Genomic DNA, 20738 nt, shown 5'->3' with positions numbered 1-20738 from the left:
CAGTTCTCTTCTACAAGGAAGATGAACAAAAGCAAATCATTATGTTCATTTCTGTTGGCTTCAAGGAGCACCAGAAAAACTTTACGCTGTATGACAAAGAAATGCTAACACTCTACTCAGTCATCAAAAAGATTTGGATGTGGATTTTCAGTAGGAGAGTCCACGTGCGCGCCAATTTGCTCCCAATTTACAAAGAATTTGAGAGTCTGGCGAAAACGCACCGAAAAGCTGCAAAATGGGTTACAACTATATGCAATTTCGATCTAATCTATGACATGAAGTTATCCAATAAAGCTTTATACGACATTAAAGCACCAGAACTGGTAGTTGGAAATATCGTCATAGAAGAGCTAACAGAGCTCGATCTATTGATGATTAACCAAGTGGTACCCAGGTTCACGAAAGGTTTTCACAAGGAAGACAATCATGAACTAACAGGTGCCAGTAAAAAGACCGCTCTACCACCTCTGGATTGCAAATTTATGGACGAAAACGTACCCAGATTGTTCGACCTACTATCCAATATAGAAGACGAACAAGCTACAGACAAACATTGCAAAAAAATAATGGATGTCTTAGAAGAAGATGTACCAGCAAATAATAAGAAGCAACAGGGTACGTCACTTCGTAAAAAACAAATTTATGACATAATGTACACACGCGATGGTAAGAAACGTCTGATGAAAATTTTGCCAGACAAATCGCAAGTACCCTACTTACCTGATCGATTATTGTATGACACGGTTGACTACCTCCACTGTGCTTATGGGCATACAGGGGCAAGTAGATTGGATACAATTTTCAAACAACTATACTACCATCCTAGTTCACTCGCGTATATTCGCGATATTACAAACACCTGCATTATATGCAAAGTGAACAAGAACTACGCGAAGCACAAAGTGCTGGAATACGCTCAAATCGAGGCGTACGCCATCGGCGATGTGCTATCGGTAGATATCTATGGACCAGTTCCAGCACTGAAGAACGACCCGAAATATTTGCTAGTTGCAAAAGAAATCTTCACCAGTCGTGTCTGGCTTCGAGACATGCACAGGATTCAAAAGAAAGTAGTTTGCAACGCAATGGAATCAATTTTATTTGAAATTGAAATCCACGATGTCAAGATCAAGAAAGTGATCAATGACAACGGTACGCAATTTATTTCCGATTCCTGGTACAATTTGCTGGAAAAATGCGAGATCAAAGTTGCACACACGACAGCTTACAACCCTCAGAGTTCTTCAGTGGAACGAACAATGAGAGTCATAGGCGATAAGTTACGTGTCAAACTCAATGAAGTTTATGATCCATATCGCACTCACCTTGGTTGGAGTAAATTCGTTGGAGAAATCCAAAACGAAATTAACAACACACCAACGTCGTTTGGTTTCAAGCCCAACGAGGCTTGGTTTATACCAGACACGACAATTCCAGGTTTTCCAACTGAAATACGAACCTTCAATTTTCGAGATGCGTTAGCAAGATTACACGATCAAAATGAAAACAACCAAATTCCATCAATAACCATTGAGGAATGTCGAAGCCGTGAACTCAAGATATTTGACGTCCCGTCGAACGAACAGGAAGTCTTTATCGACAACAATGGCTATGCCAGAGTTACAGCCGACGGCGCCTGTTCCAAAAACGGCTCACCCGAAGCTATTGCTGGAATAGGAATTTGTTTCAAACCGGGTTCAACTGCTAACATATCTGACAGGATTGTGAGCACAGAATTCCAGGTTACGAACAATTATGCCGAGTTAATGGCAATAATCATTGCGCTAGAAATATTACGAGATAACGGTGTGAAGAAGATAAAGTTGTTATCAGACTCGAATTATGTAATCAAAGCGCTAACGAACACATGCTCGATTTGGAAAACCAATAATTGGAAGAATTCCCGAAACAAGCCAGTTCATCATGCTGAACTATTTCAACGTATTCTTGCTATCAGGCAAGAGCTCGAAGATGTAGAATTTCAGCACGTATACGCACGCAAAGTAGAATACACTAACATCATAGCAGATATGTTAGCTAAAAAAGCTGTGTATACGAGTGAATGGCAAGAAGACAGAAGCGGGAATTTGACTGATCGCCAAGCCGTTGAAGCATTTATTAGAGAAAAAAGACATCAAAAGCGTATTGAAGAAGAATATTGCTTCAACAAAACGCACGTTGATCCTACATATTTGCAACCTGGCGATATGGTACTAATTACCAACCACAAACAGTCAAGTTTCGAAAAACGAACAGCGGCGAAACTCTATCAAAAGAAACATGGACCTTTTATAGTAATAAAATGGTCAGGTTTCAACAGTTACCTTCTGAAACCTACAGATGGAACAACTGTAGATAGAATTTCGAACATAAGACAGTTAACGCTATTCCTAACTAGTAAAAACATCGAAGACATGGAAAAAAGCGACTGTCTCAAATCTCTACTAGACCAGCGTTCTATTGAAGAAAAAATCAAAGAATTTTTGTTCAAAGCTCGCGAAGCAATGTCTGACAGCGAGGAAGACGTTGACGACCCGCCAACTCGTGCACCGCAAGGTGTCGGTATTAATGAGCGTGACATTGCAGAAGCATCACCTGCTATTTTACGACAGCTTGAAAATACAGCACGCGACCTTCGAGCACAACAAAGAGCTGAAAAACGCGATCAAGCTAGCACTTCAACATCCACTGAATTACGAGTGGAAGTTGAAGTGCACAACCCACCGATTACTGAAACTGCAGTAAATGGTGAAGTGCCAACTGAACAACAGTCTACGGAATCAACATCCTTTGATTTACGAGAGGAAATTGATCCAAATGACTCAGCTCAGAATACCAGTGTCACTAAGGAAACTCCAACGAGTGCAGAGGATCAACCAGAATCCTCAGCCTCAACTGGGGCATCCGCAGCCACACCCAAACAAAGTGCACAACTCGCTCCTTCTGTTAGGAAGCCGCGAGGTCGACCTCCAAAGACACCTAAAATTGTGACAAACGCCGCGGAGCCGCAACCTTCAATGTCGCAATCTCAAACAGGAGATTTGACGACAGGAGGCAGCGCACAACCGGCAAAAGATCCAAATAAATTGACTAAATCTCAGAGAAAATCTGAGAGAATCAAGGCACGCCTAATGCGTATGGGTCAAGACCCACTTAGAACCTACGATTTCCACCAGATTGTCCCATATCATTACTCTGAGAAAAGTCTATATAAAAGTTACTTTATTGAAGACTCAGAACTTTCGCTCACAGAAGACTTACAAGAAGTTTTTACTGTGGAACCAAGAAACTTAGAGATCAATAAAGTCACAGTTGAGATTAATCCTGAGGAAAATGAAATTAACATTTTCATTTCTCTCCCACCAGAATATAAACTGGAAGGGGAAATCATAAAGGTTGAAATTCCACCTCAGTGTGAAATACCTAGAAATGAAAATGCAATTGCTCAATTCTTAAAGGGTACAATTACCAACGCCATGAATGGCTGGTTACTTAATAAAATCTGAAATTAGTCAGTTTATTTTGTAAAATCGTAACTGGAAATTTTGAACACTATAACCAGATAGTGACCAAAATACGCCACAGACCAGGATTCGCCGAAATCCAAGTCACAATGTAAATTTATTTTGATTGGCAAAATTTCAAACAGGAAATTAAAACAGTCAGAATGAATCACAAATACGAGAAAAAGTTTTAAATTTCAAATAATTTGACTAGAAGACACAACCAAACATACGTAAACGCGGACTGGGGCATTTCAAATGATCAATTTCGAAAATAATTAGATTTTTGAATAATCACAAATCACGTAAGCTCCAGTACAAGTCTCAACAAGTTAAAATTCGGTAAAAGACTGAAATTTAACTACAATATTGGCTGAGTTTGGAATTTTTCAAAGTTGAAATTCGGTAAAAAACTGAAATCCAACTTTGAGAATCACTAGACACGTAAATATTCCACAAGGGAATAACCACGTAACAGCCAATACTCGGTTTAGATAGCTAAAAACGCAAAATTTGAGTAAAATCTCAGATTTTTGAAAAATAACGCTATTCAAAGCGTTACGCGTTACGTTACGGGCAAAAAACATGAGCCACCGCATCCGCATGTACTCAGACGGAATAACACCGGCGAAAATGTGCTCTTATCACGATTTCATCACTTCGAAGGAAAGTTTGATCGAATTAGAAGTTGTTCTTAGCAAAATTGCGATCTTTTTGAATAATTGAAGCTATTTTGAGGTTCATTAACGTATTAAATTACTGTTCATCGATTTCTACAGTGCCAGCTGTATTGAAACGAGTAAGTAAGCCTCCAATTACGTAGTATTCAGTTCAAACTAACATCGAACAATTTCAATTATCTCGCTTCAACTTTTTAACAGAAAAATGGAAGCCCAACCGAACGTGGTTCATCATGAGCACAATATATCGACGCAACGCATTCGTCAAACATGTCGGATTAGAAAAATCAACGGCGAAATCTTCAGAAAATGTTACGTTAGAAATAACAACGGTAATGAAACGCCGAAATGGATTCAGTTGTCCTACCTGGAATGGTGGGATAATCTCACGGAAAATACCAACCACTATCAGGTATATATTTTTTCGTTAACACTCTGAATAATCATCGCTGTTAATGAAACTAACCAATGACATGTGATTTATTTGTTCAAACAAGGAGTAATTAGTACGGTAACGGCGGCGCAGAAACTCCAGCGAATCAACGTATTTGCGGGTGAATCAGCGCACCAGATTACGACGAATGAAACACATAAAAGATGTGATCATCGTCGTGATAAATCTTAATTTACCTCACTAATTTGCATTTTCGTACTTGTCTTTCATACCTTAAATATAGATGTATTATATACTGCTTGCTTCAATTAGTCATTCACACTCTCATTGCACAGCTTAACATTGCATACTTCGCCGAAAGTAAACAATGTACGCTCTCACACAGCTTAATTACACGCAAATGAACAAATGGATACTTCGTAGGAAGTAACCTAACGTTCAATATATGCCTCACATAATTAACAACTCAACCGCTTGAGAGTATTTTAATCAAACTCGATACTAATATCGTTCTCAATCGATTATTTAGCGCTCAAGAAAAATGGAAGCTGCAATTAAGCAATGATGAAGGCTGAAATGAAAAATACATCGAATAACTACAAATACAAATTCAGGTAACAACTCGAAGTTTATTTGTATACTAAATGATTCGATGATAAAAGCAAGCAACGTGAATATTACACATCAATGGTAAAGTGAATCTCTACAATGAATTCATCGCATTCGGTTTTCGTTTCAAAATAGTTAGCAACAAGCTACGTGAGTTGAAAATTACTCTAATAAGAGTTGGTTTCGAACTTATGATTAGATTTTGAAAGTTAGCATTACATCTACGATTAATTCACCGGCGAGTGGAATGATTCTAACGTGGAAGAGCTACGAAGATGAAACCGAACGTTGATGCAAAATTTTCTTTATGGTAAAATAAAATATCACGTAAATACCAATTACATACTTCAATGTAAGTAAGTAATGAGTACCAGACGATCTCTCAGAGTACAGATTGTTCAGATAGTGTTTATTTCCAAATTATAAAATGAGCTACGTAGACGAAACCGAACGTTACAGTAATTATCTTTCAGAATAATGATCGCTGAGTAAAAACTGCATACTTCAACGTAAGTAAAACAGTAGGTACTTGGTGATTTGGTTTCAAACGCTAATTCTCCGATTTAGTATTTTGAAAAATATTCCAAAGTGAGTAAAATTCAAAATTACAAATTAGCAGCGAACCAAATCAAATCATTGATAACTAGCGAATAATTTAGTCTATTCAGATACGCAAATGAAAGATAATTTTAACGAACGTTCATTAGCAAAATACCTACAATCAATTTACCGGTGAGTAAAGTGATTTTAGCTAGGAAGAGCTACGTAGAAAGTACCGATGGTCTCTTAGTTTAGAATTTCAAAAGTAGCTAAAAGAGCTACGAAACTGAAACCGATTATACTAAGACCAAACAATAGTACTAAATCAACCAAGATTTATGAATAATTAGCAGTAATAATTTATTTAGAAATTATGATCGCTAATAACGTTCACGTACTTTCATACAGATTCCAGATCGTATACGAAAGGCGAGCAAATTTTATCGTAGTATAAAATACCGCCAGCGATACAAATGGAATATAGCAACGTTGCCAGACGTAGCATTTAGAAGTAGAAAATACAGGTACAGTGACTAATTATGTAGTCGTTTAGACTTTCCAGCATCAGTGTTAAGTAATACAATGTTTATTTTTCTCGGTGAAACAACTACGAGTATGATGAAAATAAGCAGATTTTCACAACAGAAAGTAGCAGTTGAAAAGTAATCAGAAAAAATTGAATTCAAACTGGAATAAATCGACAACATAGCAAACTCTATTCAGAAAGTTGCTTTTGGAGCTAAACGTACAGGTAAAACTTAGTTAGCATACTGAGATTCATGTACAAATCCATATGCCTTTTCTTAACACTGTAACTCAAAATTCGAAAAAACAAAATTACGAAAACGCAATTTTCTAACGCAGACAAGTTCGAAATGTTTTTCGAAATAATAGATTTTGAAATTCATTTTTCACATACATATGCCCTCATGTTTGCGAGAAAATTAGATTCGTGCATTGCAAAGCGTTTTCGAGGCAATGAGAAATTTTTGAAATTAATTAAGAGCCCAAAATAAATAAAATTTTGTTGACTCGAAATTATTTCAAATCTCAAAATGTAATTTTGAAAATTACAAAACGTGAATAAAATGACCGAAATAATAGATTTTGGATATTTTTTCACGGAATTGTTGCAATACAGTAAAAGACTGTGACGCAAATTTCTTCGAACAAATACCTGAAAAAGACATAAATAAAAACCACAGGAGTAGTAATATTTAATTGATGACAAATAGAAATTTGAATAATTAGAATTTCGAGGTGATAATAACAAAAACCACCAGCACGCAAATTTCAACCATCGAATCCGATAAAAGATTGGAATCGATGAAGAAATCTGACGCAATAATTTCGAGACAAAGAAAAAACGTGCATTTAGCAAAAGGCAGATGTTTTCTTTCGATGAAGAGAAAGCGACGTGACTCGTAACGATAGCAAAATGGCTGACAGGCCGTTAAAAAATTCGATTTAATTGCGACGTAGTTTATCATAACAATAAAGACCGCCGAACTGCGCATTTAGGCGCACATTTTGACAAACCCGTTCCAGGAAAATCGGCGCCGTCTGATATTTTCTGCTTAGAACATTCTAGAAGGTTATAGTCAAAACCTGCCGTTCGAGCGCATCGCTACCAACACAACGCCGAGTTCGACCAATCCCGTTCGCTGCCGCCGAGTAGCGAAGTGGGGGAAAGACTCGGCAGTTGGAAGCAACGACGAACCTGATCCAACTATCGAAATCATTATTTCGTTTCACGTGCTACCGAGTACATGCCTTTGCTCTTGCTATATGTTTTGCTAATGCGTTTTTGAATCTTCATATTCTGTCTTCGCGTCTTATTTTTGCGTTGCTATCGTAAGTAATTATTACTTATTTCGAGTATAGTATTTTCGTTTCTCGTTTCAATTTTAAATATTTGTCGTCAGCTCCTGTGGTAAGTACAAACTCGTACGATTAATATGCTTTTAATATACTAAGCAGTGTTAACGTAAAAGACAATAGGCCCACCATGCCGATTTGTTTTCGAATAATTATTCAACATTTATTTTGTCGCTAAATAGGTATTGCCTTACAACTTCGTTTAACACCTCGTCGCATTTCTGTTCACAGTGATGGCAGAATCTACGCATCTCGCATGCGATAAATGCGGTTTGGTGATTACATCACACGGCAAACAATATGGAGGCGATAAAAAGGTTCCCGAATCAATCTACATAACCAAATGCCAGCATCTTTACCATAAGAGCTGCATCATGAAAGCGATCAAAGACTCCGAACTCCGAGATCCTGCCGGCGTGCAGTTGACTCGGTGTACACATATCGGTTGTGAACGAGACGTGAAGGAGAACATCTGCTACAAGGTAGAGGTAACTCGTATTCAGATCTCAACACCTGAACCTACGGGAGCCGCAACCGGCGAGTTGCAAGCTCTACGTAGGGAAATCGCTCAGCTGCATACCGACAAAGAACTACAACAAGATTTGTCCGAAGACATGTACAAGAAAATGTCAGATTTCGAGGTACAATTAACTGATGCTAATAATATGATCGCGAGTTTAAAAGCTCAATTGGAAACTACTACGGCGAAATACGAGGCACTTCGTAAAGCCAAAATGTCATCGCTATTCCCGAGCTCCACAGCGATAGCCAGTCACTTGAACCAGCAATCTGCAACCAGCTCGAATGCGACGACGCCAGCTTCGCTGCCGGCGGTTACGGCCTCCTTACCGACGAATACGACGCCGATTTCGACGACCACTGCACCTACCGCGGCGACAAACGAGCTCTGCCAGGGGTTTGTACCGTCACCGTTCCCGCCACCACCTCCGGTCAACAACGGTACACCAGAGGTCACGCCGAAAGTTCCGAAGCCGTCAAAAAACGCGGAAAGAGGTATCCCCGCACCCACGCCGGTGGGCGCAGGGATACCTCAAACAAACGCCGCTACCGCGAGCAACCTTACGCAAGGCCTCCACCGCCCGCCGCCCGGTTTCCCGACCATAACAGGCGCCGCAGCGAACGCCGCGACGAACGCTACGACGAACGCCGCGATGACCGCTACGACGAACGCTACGACAACCGGTACTACGATGAATACGAGCACCATCACGACGAACGCCGCCATGACAACCGCCCCACGGACACTCGCTCACGTCGAGGACGCGGCCGACGGGGCGCTCATTAGTTTCAAAATCCCGTTCGTGCAACCGGGTACAGCGCCGACTGTACCGGATGCAAGTTTCCACTCGCCGATTTCACCTTACTGGGATTTCCCGCAAAAGAAGGAAACAGACTACTGGGGAAGACCACTCGCTCAAAGTGGCAAGCAGTTGAACTCCAGCGCGCCTGATACCGCCAACACGCAGAATTCCGTTGATCCAAACGCGAATTTGAACGTACCGAATCAAGCCGAAAGCGCTCAACCAACGGCGAACCAGTCTCCGGCGGTTGTACCAAAAAAGAAAAAGCGGGCAAAACCGGGAAAACAGTCCAATACGAAAGCAAATCGAGACACCTTCGATTCACGATACCCGGAGGTAACGCACGAAGTGTTAGCGCCATTCTACCCAACGAATGCCTACCCGCAACACTTTTCGGTCTGCGGTTTGAAAATCGGCGAAGCAAAACCCGTTATGGCTCTGTTCGCGTACAAATATTGGATTGTAGGCGACATCCATGCTCATGGCATCATGCATGCGATTACGGAAGGCAAACCATACCATGACAACATAGATAAGCGCATGTATAAGCGCGACATGAAGATTTCGGAATTGATTGAGTTAATCGTCGAATTAAAACAAATCCCGAAAAATCTCATGATATCTATTGGCACGTTCGACATCTTCTCATTTACGCCACCGAATACCTTCGACTTAAATTTCCGGAAACTCATCGAAGTTTTAGGAGATAAAAAAGTCGAACAGGTAATCATGTTGCCTCCGAACGCAAGCGGCCGACTGCACAACAACACGTTCCGGCAAATTACACAGACATTCTCGTACAATTGGGGAACTGGAAAATTCCAGTATATGGTTGCGAGCCACTTACTCAACGACTTGAACCTGGAATTGGCATCAGTGGACGAGCTTGGCCCGAAATATACGAAAGCTACATACCAAAAAGTAGCAAACTGTATTGCAGCCATATTTATTCCGGAACCAGTTATCGAAAAAAGCGATTCAACCGTCGAGTTGAATAACGCTAATAGCGCCGCATCATCACCTGCAACGCCGCCGACATCAAAAGCGAAGCTTGATACGAACGTCGATTCGCAACAAACTTCCGCACCAGTGATGCCGCAGTTCAATCTACCTAAATCGTCGTTTCAGCAAAGCCCGAATGACATAGTAACCGACACCCTGTCACCATCCTACGTAAACCCGCAGTTGCAGCAGGCAACAGCGAATTACCTGGGAAATAAAGCAGTGGGCACGCCGCCATACCCCAAAGTGGGTACAGCGACACCTGGATGTCATCCGCTAGATCCGCGCAACCAAAAGGCGAAATCAACAACTTCAACGAAAGTTGAGATTTCACCATACAGTGGCTTGCACCTAACAAATGTAGGTTTTTCTGACGACGAACAGAAACCGCTTACCGACAAAGAGGTGATCGAACGCGCCAAAGTCCTCACTAAAATTCAAGCCGACGTAAAAGCTAGTAAAGCGAAAGAGCAGGAGCGACTAGCCGCAGATGCCAAATCGCGCGAATCGCTGAAGGAAAAGATGGAGTGGAAGAAAGAAGCTGACAATGCGAAAGCGGGCATCTCCTCGTCGAGGGAGAAACCAGCCCGCAATGTTTCTGAACAATCCGGGAACTCGTCGGAAGATTCAAGAAACAAGTCTAAGCAAAGCTCGTCTAAAACTCCATCCCGCGCAACCTCCAAAGCAAGAGAACGCTCCCGCTCAGAGCACCGATCGTCCAATAAATCAAAAGATCGCAAGGTAAAGTCGGGAGATGAGTCGTCCGTACTCAACACCGGTCTTAAACCGAACCCGACTATCGATAACGACAAATACATTGGGTTCATGGTAAAAACTCCACCATCGGGTAAACCTCCTACCGAAACAGAGCGTCGAATGTACGAGATATTCGGCAATACCGATGGCGTACCTGAGCCTACCGACTCAACGACCTCTGCCTCTGCATCGGAAAGCGACACGACCAAAGCCGTTAAGTCAAAACCGCGCAAGTCACGCAGCTCGGTGAAAGTTAAACTCTCGCCGCCGCAAACGTTACTTACCTATATTCCGAGACAGCAGCGCGCAAAGCAGCTGCGAGTAAACGCGGCGCTTAAGCGCAACGTAGTCCTAAAAAAGGTATTTGGTAAACAGTCGCAACCGAAGGTGCAAACTGAAGCTGAACATCCTGCGACGGAAGGAACAGTCAGCACTCAGCCAAAGGTACTCGTGCCGAAGCTTGATTTAACAGAACCAACGCCGCATGAGAAACCAGTTAAAACGGTCGACTTAACCGAGTCAGCGGAATCCGATAAACCTCTCAAAACTATCGATCTCACCAATACGGTAGATCCTTCCGCCGAGGAGGAACTACCTCGAGGAGCGCAGTCAGTCGAGCAGCGCATACTCACAAAGGTTGATACAGCGGTACAGGATACGACTCTAACTCTACATTCCGTCGAGAATGATGAGTTCACCACCATTCGACAAGTAGTGACCACTGAAGTCACTACTGAAGTCATCGAAACAACTGAGCCGGCACACCTCGTTGGTACCTACGATCTGACCGATGAGAGTCCTCGCAACGACGAAGAATCTCAACAACCAGTATCACCACGTACCGAAGCGGCGCTCCTCGACGAAGGAGTACAGCGAACGGGCGTACCGGCAATTGAACCTTCAAACGACGATGAAGGTGAAGACGACGAGGAGGATGAAGAAGACGAAGATCTTTAAACCAACTCGCGTTTTCTTTGTAAATAGTTAATAATTTTTTATCATTATCATTTCTCGTTCTCTTATATTGGCCAAAACACACTGTCGTAGTAGTAATAAGCTATACCGTATGACTTTTTGATATCAGAATACAAGATTTTGAATCAATGTCTTTTATTTACTTTGTCGAAATTATTTTGATTACAGCAATAATGAATATTCAAGAACGCTGGTGTGCCTTCAATGATATTTATTACATACTGCGCTTTGTCAACAGATTGGTGCACGCATTCACAGTAACGTATGCCCTATCTGAAAAAACTGCGCACATGAGTATTAGACGTCATAATCAAGATGACTGCTTCTATGTATCGACAACAACTCGTTCAATTGAACTCGACAAAGAGTATTTTATACTATGGTTTGCACTGCTGCTACTCTACGCAGACTTAATTTGGCAAATTTACAACATTGAAAGCTCACAATCGTCGAATTGTTGAAACTTTCAATACATCAACTTTCGAACTTCTCTAACAGGAGTTGATCGAAAAATAGAATTATATCCCAATCGTCGAATTGGTGGTCTTTTCTCTATGTTACAAACTCGTCGTAGTTTGTTGAGTTTTCTACTGCCAATTCTAATACTTTATATTTTTTCAACAGTATCGAAAAAATGGTTTGCGTATCGAAAATGCCAGTAGGGCATTCGTTCCGAAAGCCGTCGTTGGACGTGTTACACGAGCCAGTCCGAGGCAACGAAGTTCCAGTCCGACCATGGCCAATTATTCCACCGTGGCACCCAGAGTTGAGACGTTTACTCGCACCGAACGATGACACCGTCGAGCGTCGTCAAAGGTTCCAGCCGAATATTCTCACTCGCCGGCCGCCAACTCCGGAAGTAACCGACATTATCACGGTAATGCCAAGCGGCGAAGAGCGGCGATATTATGAGATCACCCGCAATGCCAACGACGAGCCGCAACTTCAACCAATCCAGGGACCGGCAAATTCTACCGATCAGCGACAAATCACCTGGACTCAGGTTCATCGGCGATCAACGGTACGTCCCCTCAACCGCTATGATTCCATCGTCGATGAGATACTCCAGTTGCGGCATGAGCCCGAGCCGAACACGGAATTCAATCGTCTACCGCTCAACGAAGCGCCGACGGCACATCCATTCACGATCCAATTGGAACGAGTCACCGCGCCGCTTACTTACGTCGATGACATTCGAATTGCACCGCAATGACCAGTTTTTTCGATACTACCATTGTAAATTTTTCTTTGTAAATAATTTTTTTTTTTTTTTTTTTTGTTTTTTGTATTTTTGTATTTTCTTTGTCAATCCTGCCTGCGTGCAGATATTTCAAAGTTTTTATTGTTTTTATTCTCATCATGGCTGTTATGTAAATATCATGTTAAAATTACTTTTTCTTTTGTTTTCAAATTACATACCTACGTGTATGAATTTTCTGTTACTTGTATTTTCGTTTTGAACTAATTTTTAGAAGACTTAAATTTTTGTGATTGATGTATCACGGTGATGACGTTTTTGTTCCTTTGATTAGTATTAATTCTCTTTTGTAACATTTCGTATTATTTCTTGTTTGAATTTTCACCCAGTGATGTGTTTGTCACCTTAATTTGTTAGTTGTTTTGTATTTTTTACTTTTTTATGTTCTAGTATTAATTTTTGAGTATTTGTACATAGTTCCTACTGTTCGTTACTACCTCGTCGAAGGTAGAAGCGACCTCATTAGTAATAGTATTATTTGTTTGATTGTTTGCACTTTCGAAGAGTTTTTTACTTTATATTTTCTCTTTTCTATTATGCAAACCCTTAATGCAATATCGCCGTATATTGCAATTCGTTAAGCGTGATGACAACTCGTTGAAGTTATCTCACGTCAGCACCAATCGCCGAATTGGTACTACATACCCGTGCAAACTCGAAGAATTGATGTGCTAGAATCGATTGTCACGCAGTCTGATATTTTACCACCTCAGGATAAGATGGCGCATGAATCGACAAACAGGTTGATACTGTAAGCCGCAAAGTCTCTTTGAACGATATATGCAACACAACAGGTGTAGCAAGTTTAAAGAGCACTCTTTTTGTCCTGGTTGACATAGGATGCGTCATCAAACGCAACCATTCATTTATTTATTTATTGATTGGACCGCAGCCCTCAACAAGCAACAACGGGTCAGTTGAATGCGCATTATCCGACATTCAGGTTGGAAATGTAAGTCGCTCGCTCTCACAAGAACATTAAAATAAAAGGTACTCTGCCAAGGCACGAATCGGATACGCGATACCTATCGAGCCTCTCTCTTTCTAGAGTCTTAGATTGAGGCGAGCTCACGCTATCCGAACGTGACCTAAAATGAAGAATTATCACGCTTCCCGTCCAACCGAGACGGCGCGAGTTCCACTGGACAGAGTTCCGATGGCTCCGTGAATAATTCCAATTTCGTACGTAACGCAAGAACGTTACAAATGTTCAGAGAGCTAAATGAATTACCGCGATGGTATTCGGGATTACCGCGGTGTAGTCCCCTTAAAAGATAAACTAACTTTCCTCTCAAATAAAAACGATCAGTTGCAAAGCGCCTTCTCCGACATTCAGGTTGGAAATGTAAGCCGCAAGTCTCCTAGAAGAACATTAATTTAATAGGTACTCTGCCCTGGTATCGCAGGATATAAAGAAGCGACGGATTCGCGTTGTTTTCCTCGTGTTTTGTTGATACCTAAAACGACAACAGGTGCTCTGCCTGGGTAATACCGAAGTGGCTGTTAAAATCCTGCACGATTTTTTCGGAAACTTTGGGCCATCACCAAAAAGACAACAGGTACTCTGCCTGGGTAAACACCCACTATTTTTTCAACGCTGGGTGTTATTACCAAAAAATGACAGATAGTATCTCCACGAGGTGATACAATGCTCAGGGAGCACAATTACCGCGATGGTAATTAGAACTACCGCGGTGTAGTTCTCACACGATAAACTGATCGAGTCTTTCGAGCCATAGGAAAACGATCGTCGAATCGTATCTGAAAGCTCATTTCGGCCTTGTCACCTTGCTTGTAATGACAACCAGTTGAAGTATGCGCTTTAATCGACTATCAGGTCGAATTTTGTAAGCCGCTCGTAACACCTCCACTAGGAGCATATTAATAATTGGTTCTCTGCCACGGTACATCTATGCGCCAAGATGTTGAGAAATTGAGACATGTCACCATCAAATCGCGAGATATTGGGGAGACTAGTGCTCAGGACTTCTTCACCGGCTGTGTAGATGATATTACCGAAAATAGACCGTAACACACCAGGTGTTATATTGGTATGCTCGGAGAGTTTATTTTTGCCATATTGGTATATGCAACTACCGTCGAGTAGATGCAAGGTATTATTCAAACTGGCTCACAATTACAGCAAGTTCAAAATTGGTAAATTAGTGGTCAAGGTTTACGAACCCTTTACACCCTGAAAAAAGGACATGCTATTAATTGGTACTCTGCCATGGAGGCATACCATGCCGACAACCTTGCGCAATGCAGCTTGTTCGAGAGCACGGTATTGCCATCTCCATTGCCAATGGAAAGAACCGCCTGCTAGGGCGATTGTTACCTTGATCATTGGCGATGTGATCCAAAAAATGAACTGTAACACACAAGGTGTTATAAGCGCATGTTCAAATCAGGTAGACCGCTGATCAGCAATCTTGGTCGTTGAACCAATTGAAACCCATACAAGGACATGCATTATTTTGGTCCTCTGCCACGGCTCACTTAGTCAGCAAGCGGATACCTGTAACGTTACTCGAAGAAACAGACTCGGACAGCAACGTTCACGGTTTCGCAGAAGATGAAGTGAAATCACCGAAAAAGATGGTGCTCTGCCCCGGTACAACCATCCAGTAGGCGAATGCCTGTGACTGAAATGGTGAAGTTACCGAAAATGACCACTCGCCCATTCGCTGGAATACACAACGTTGTATTTGCCTCAGCGACTTGGCGATTGGAATCGAGAAGTAACATACAAGATGTTGCAAGTATGTTCGAATGGGATGCTGACACCTAGGGAATTGAGAGGAACTTGGTAGCATGGTTTACGAACCATTAAAAGAATCCGTATAAGAACATATTAATAATTGGTACTCTGCCACGGTACGTACCCCGTATCTGGAAGAAATCAGGCATGGTCCTGGAGGATTCCGCGGGTGATGACGTTACCGAAAAGGACAGGTACGCTGCCTGATAATGCCATGACTTGCACGGAACCGGTTACGGGTTCCAGCATGAGATGTAGCGATGACTACCTTTCTGCAAGTCATGACACACACGAAACCGATGACACAGCTTCAATTAAAGAAGCCAGTTTCTTTTCGTAGTTGGTGTTGTTCGAGCTTTCGTGTTATCAAAAATGCCAATTTTAACACAATTAAAGTGTTATAATATGTTCAGACGGACAACGCTGCAAGAAGGATATACTATAATAACAGGTTTCCCAGCCTGCGAATCCTCTGCGAGAATTGCAGAAATCGCTGTGTCATTATTTTGCATATCGATAATCGCGATCCGGCAGGCACGTGCCATTTTTCGCATTATCAACCTCAAAAAATGACAGATTTCTTGCAGACGTCGCAGTGAGCGATTTCGAAAAATGGACGTAACATACAAGATGTTACATATACATATATCCAATGCAGCGAGGCTACCAAGCACAAAATTTGAAATTTGAATACCATTCTTTGATTATTACGCGGTACCACCCATACATGAACCTGTTGCTGGGCCTTGATGGTCGATTAATTTATTTTCTCTTGTCTAAGTTATTCTTTACCGTATGCCTCTGCCATTCTCATCGTAGAAACGCAGGGGGGCAGGGGGACAGCTCCGCTGCCACGTACATGCATAGTATATCATGTTTTTATCCGTGCTTTTCTCCGCTGGTTACGCCATCGAGCAAACCTCAGAGGGGCATATGTGATATACTACTATGCCGTACGTGGTATGTATAGGGCTCGCCCACATGGTAACACTGCGTTGCACTAAGGCAACACTGCGTTGTATTCTCGTCAGCTAGCCATACGAGCCAAGCGACGAGAGTACAGAACGCCAGTAATGTATCCGAGTGCACGCGGGTATGTTATTCACGGTTAATGGGTTAATGCAGTCATTTAAGTATAAGTTTTTACTCTCGAGTGTTAAGTGTTATATTTAGTGCTTTAGTTTTAGTTAGTTATTAGTGAAACCAATTAATAGACGAGAAGGAGTGATGATCTACTCGTCGCCACTCTGGGTAAGTACTTGCACATATCAGTGTGAATAAGTTAGATCTCCTTGCCAGAGGAGATCACTTATCCAAACCTACACCACAGTGTGTAACACCAACGTGTGTATATTTAGTTTAAGAAAGTGTCATGTTAACTAGTACATTTGCATATGTGCTAATCATGTAACGTGTTGTTAATATTGCACACATTAAATATTATTCTCGTGTATAACTTGTTATTATTTATGGTGTGTATGATCATATGTTAAGAGTGTAAAAGCAACCATTTCCTACTCACGCCCTAGCCGAGCATGTGAGGTATTCCGGTGAGTATTTAGTAGAAATACTCTAAGGGATATTTCTTGGAAACAACACAATAGCAACCATCGTAAGTCACATTACCAATCATGCTTTAAGACATTTTACCCTCTTACAAAAGTAGGTATATATCATAAAAATTGTAAGATTGATTGTGAAAATCACACAAAAATGTCAAAATTTGATGGACCATCAGAAAACGATCAAAATGTGAGAAAATGTCTCGTTTGGGTTAAATTTGTCACAGACTGCTTAGATCATTGAAAAATACCTAGAATTAATCGGAAATTCTCAAAATTGAATGACGATTTGGCAAAACTGCAGAAATGTGTCAAGAAATTCGTCAAATCAACCTCCTCTCCAATGATTGAAAATTACCAGAATTTACCAAATTTTCAAGGAGATCTTCACTCAACACCCCCTTCCCCCACCCATTTTTCACATGCACATTTACGAAGAAATTGAAAGAAAACTTGTATAAGTACACAGTATTTTTCAATTTCAATCCAAATTATATAAAAAAAAAAAATGATCGCAGTAATGAAGTTTTTCATTACCAATTTGACTAAATTCACTATTTTCACTACCTGCACTACCAGTTAGATACCCTGGGGGCCCCATTTCACATTTTTTTGAAATATTATAATTTCCTGAAAACTGAAGATGCTAAAGCCATGAAGAACAACTTTTTGCATCATCAAAAATACATACAAATATGATTTTGTTTTACGTTTTGAATTATTGCCAATTTTTCACAGCTTTCGTCCTCGCTTTGCTCGGGATAGATCATTTTCCTTTTCTTTTCCGTAAAACATGGGAACATTAAATTGTGATCTCGCTTGCCAAAGGTGCCTACGTGACCAGTGACACAAACAGTGTTCGATTCGGGTCACGTAGGCATGAAGAAAGACCACACCCAATGAGCCTATCCCATCAGTCAACAGGGTGTGGTTCTCATCTCAGCATGTAAAAAGCGGGTGTGGTCCTCTTAAGGTCACATGGGAATGAGCAAAGACCACACCCAAGCCCTCATCTGATTGGTCGAATGGGTGTAGCAATGCAAGTAGCCACACCTCTTACGATGCTATATAAGGGAGCACAACTTCACTGAAACGTTAATAGCGATCAAACCTTCGAACTAGATTGCTATTTAAACTGCTCCAACTGCTCTAGTGAAATATTTTACAAGTTGAAAGTGCTTAGTGCGAAATAAAAATGTCGACCGAGGAAAACCGATTTGACATCATCAGTGTTTTGCCACTGGAAATATCAACGACCATATTTCGCATGCTTGATCCTCCTTCGATGCAAGCTGCTTTGACTGTGCGCAAAGAATGGTACAGAATCTATCTGTCAGATCGTGCGCTGCCAAGAATCATGAAAAGACGAGTTCGTCAAAGAATAAAGCAACGACAAAGGATGGCCAAATACCTGGACAGTCCTGAGCGAATAAATGCTCCCAGACAACCACCTAAGCTGAATGGTGAAAAGAGACGCAAAGTCAGACGTGTAGAGTCACGGAATGTGGTCAAGAAGCCAAGATACGACTATGACAGAGCCTGCTTTTCTGCTCCAAAACGACCCATGCGAATGTAAAACGCATAGAATCTTCAACTAATCATAAGAAATTGTAAATATTCAACTTGTACATGTATTGAAAAACTTACACGATAATAAATCATAATTAATATCAAACCTGCTTCTGCTTTCATTAAGATTGAGAAAAAATTAGTGCTGAAATATGAATTACAAACATTCAGCAAATGGTAAATGTTGGGGTGGGGGGGGAGAACAGAAAATGGAATGACCTTTTGATTTCAAAAAATCAACGAGCAAGGTCAAAATTCCAGAAGCTAAAGATCATTTCTGGATTCTTGACGAATTTTCTAACATTAAAAAAAAATTTTTTTTGAGTAAAATGAACGAATTTTTCTACAACATATCAACCTTTAAAAGCTTTCAAATCGCTCTGGAGGTGCCAAAAATGAAAATAAGCATCCATAACATCGGAGTTGCTGCACCCTTGGAAACGAATTTTGGACCAATTCGTAAATTCCCGGATGTGTGAAAAAAATGAAGTTTTTTTTTTTCAAAATTGTAGTTAACAAAACAAGATTTTGGAAGAATATTTGAAAAAAAGGGAGCTTTCTTGAATTCCCTGCAACAAAATATCCAATTTTGGCCATTTTTATAAAAATCAAGCACTTCATACCTACAATTTTTGACAAAAAGCATCACTTCGACAATTCCAGTTCGATACTGGAGTTTTTGGAAACTATTGATAAAAATGTGATACTCTTTTAGAAATTTTACTGAAAAGCGAAAATTTTATTGTTCATTGTCAAAAAAATCGGGCTTTTTTTAAAATGAGTAATTAATGGCCAAAAAAACGATAGGTACTGACATAGAAATGTTTTTTGCCCCGGAAGGCTTTCGTTGATTGGAGAGGAGACCCCCCCCCCCCCAAGTAAGGAAATAGCTTGATCTTGGCGAAAATGGAGATTTGTATTTTCTCCTGGCGCAGAACCCGCTCAACATTAATTTACAGTTTGGAAAGAAAAAATAATTTTTGAGAAATCTTAAAACACCAAAATCATCAGATTTCAACAAAGGGTTTTCGAGAGAGAGAAATGTGATCACGAAAATGAACAACAAGAAAATAAACTCGTGCCTTTTATCTTTTTTTGAAAAAATTGATTATTTTACAATTCACCTGCTAAGTAAGTATTCATCAATCAGTCACCTTCAAAATCTAAATAAATTACTTCGTTTCTATAATTAAATATCGAAAAAACACACACTCGAATAAATACCCACGTGTTTTACACACCTCTATTTCGTATAAGTTCACTGTTCTTTCATTTCGCACACAGTAAGAATAAAATACGCGAGTTTTTAGCAGCGTGCAAAACAGAATAGAACAGAAGAATGGAAAGAAAGGAGAATCATACGTACTTGGGTATAAGTTAGGTACTCGTATAGTCGTAGTTTACTGCAAAAAAAAAGGTAACCTAATTTGTAAAACGAACTATACGAGATATCCAATTGGTAAAAGTACATAGATCTGTGTCGCTGGTTCAATTCTCGAATCTGCACCTTTCAGTAAATTGCACGAGTAAAGCAGTATGGTGGGGCAGGGGGAATCTAAAATCCTCGCTACGTCTTTTTCTCTACATTTATACTTATAAGGTGATGAAACATACACAACGATGGAAATTTTACACCTAGCATTGTATACTTACACATTACACAAACACATAGACTTAATAATATAGGTACCTGCACCTACCCTGACTTGGTGTTCATGGCGATGAAATACAACCCATCGAGTAGGTGGCGAGACATAATATTAAGGGATCGTGGTGGCTGAGAAAATTTCACGTGTCGAATGTGGAAAGTGTGTATTGTGTTTAATCTCGACCAACAATAATACGAGTATGCGGAGAAAAAATACACCGAAGCGTAATAGGGTGTCTAAAAAATTTTCAAACTCGAAATCCATGACTTCATATGACCTT

The 20738-nt window shown here is 40.6% G+C and overlaps 1 protein-coding gene across 1 annotated transcript in view; it reads right to left on the bottom strand.

The window, feature by feature from the left end:
* The window catches only part of LOC135846515 (uncharacterized), a 540933-nt gene that overhangs the window by 257571 nt on the left and 262624 nt on the right, over positions 1-20738 (bottom strand). The gene's annotated exons all lie outside the window — the stretch shown is intronic.

Source organism: Planococcus citri, chromosome 5 (genome assembly GCF_950023065.1).
Source record: "Planococcus citri chromosome 5, ihPlaCitr1.1, whole genome shotgun sequence".
Lineage (NCBI taxonomy): Eukaryota > Metazoa > Arthropoda > Insecta > Hemiptera > Pseudococcidae > Planococcus > Planococcus citri.
This window is presented reverse-complemented; position numbering and strand designations above follow the sequence as displayed.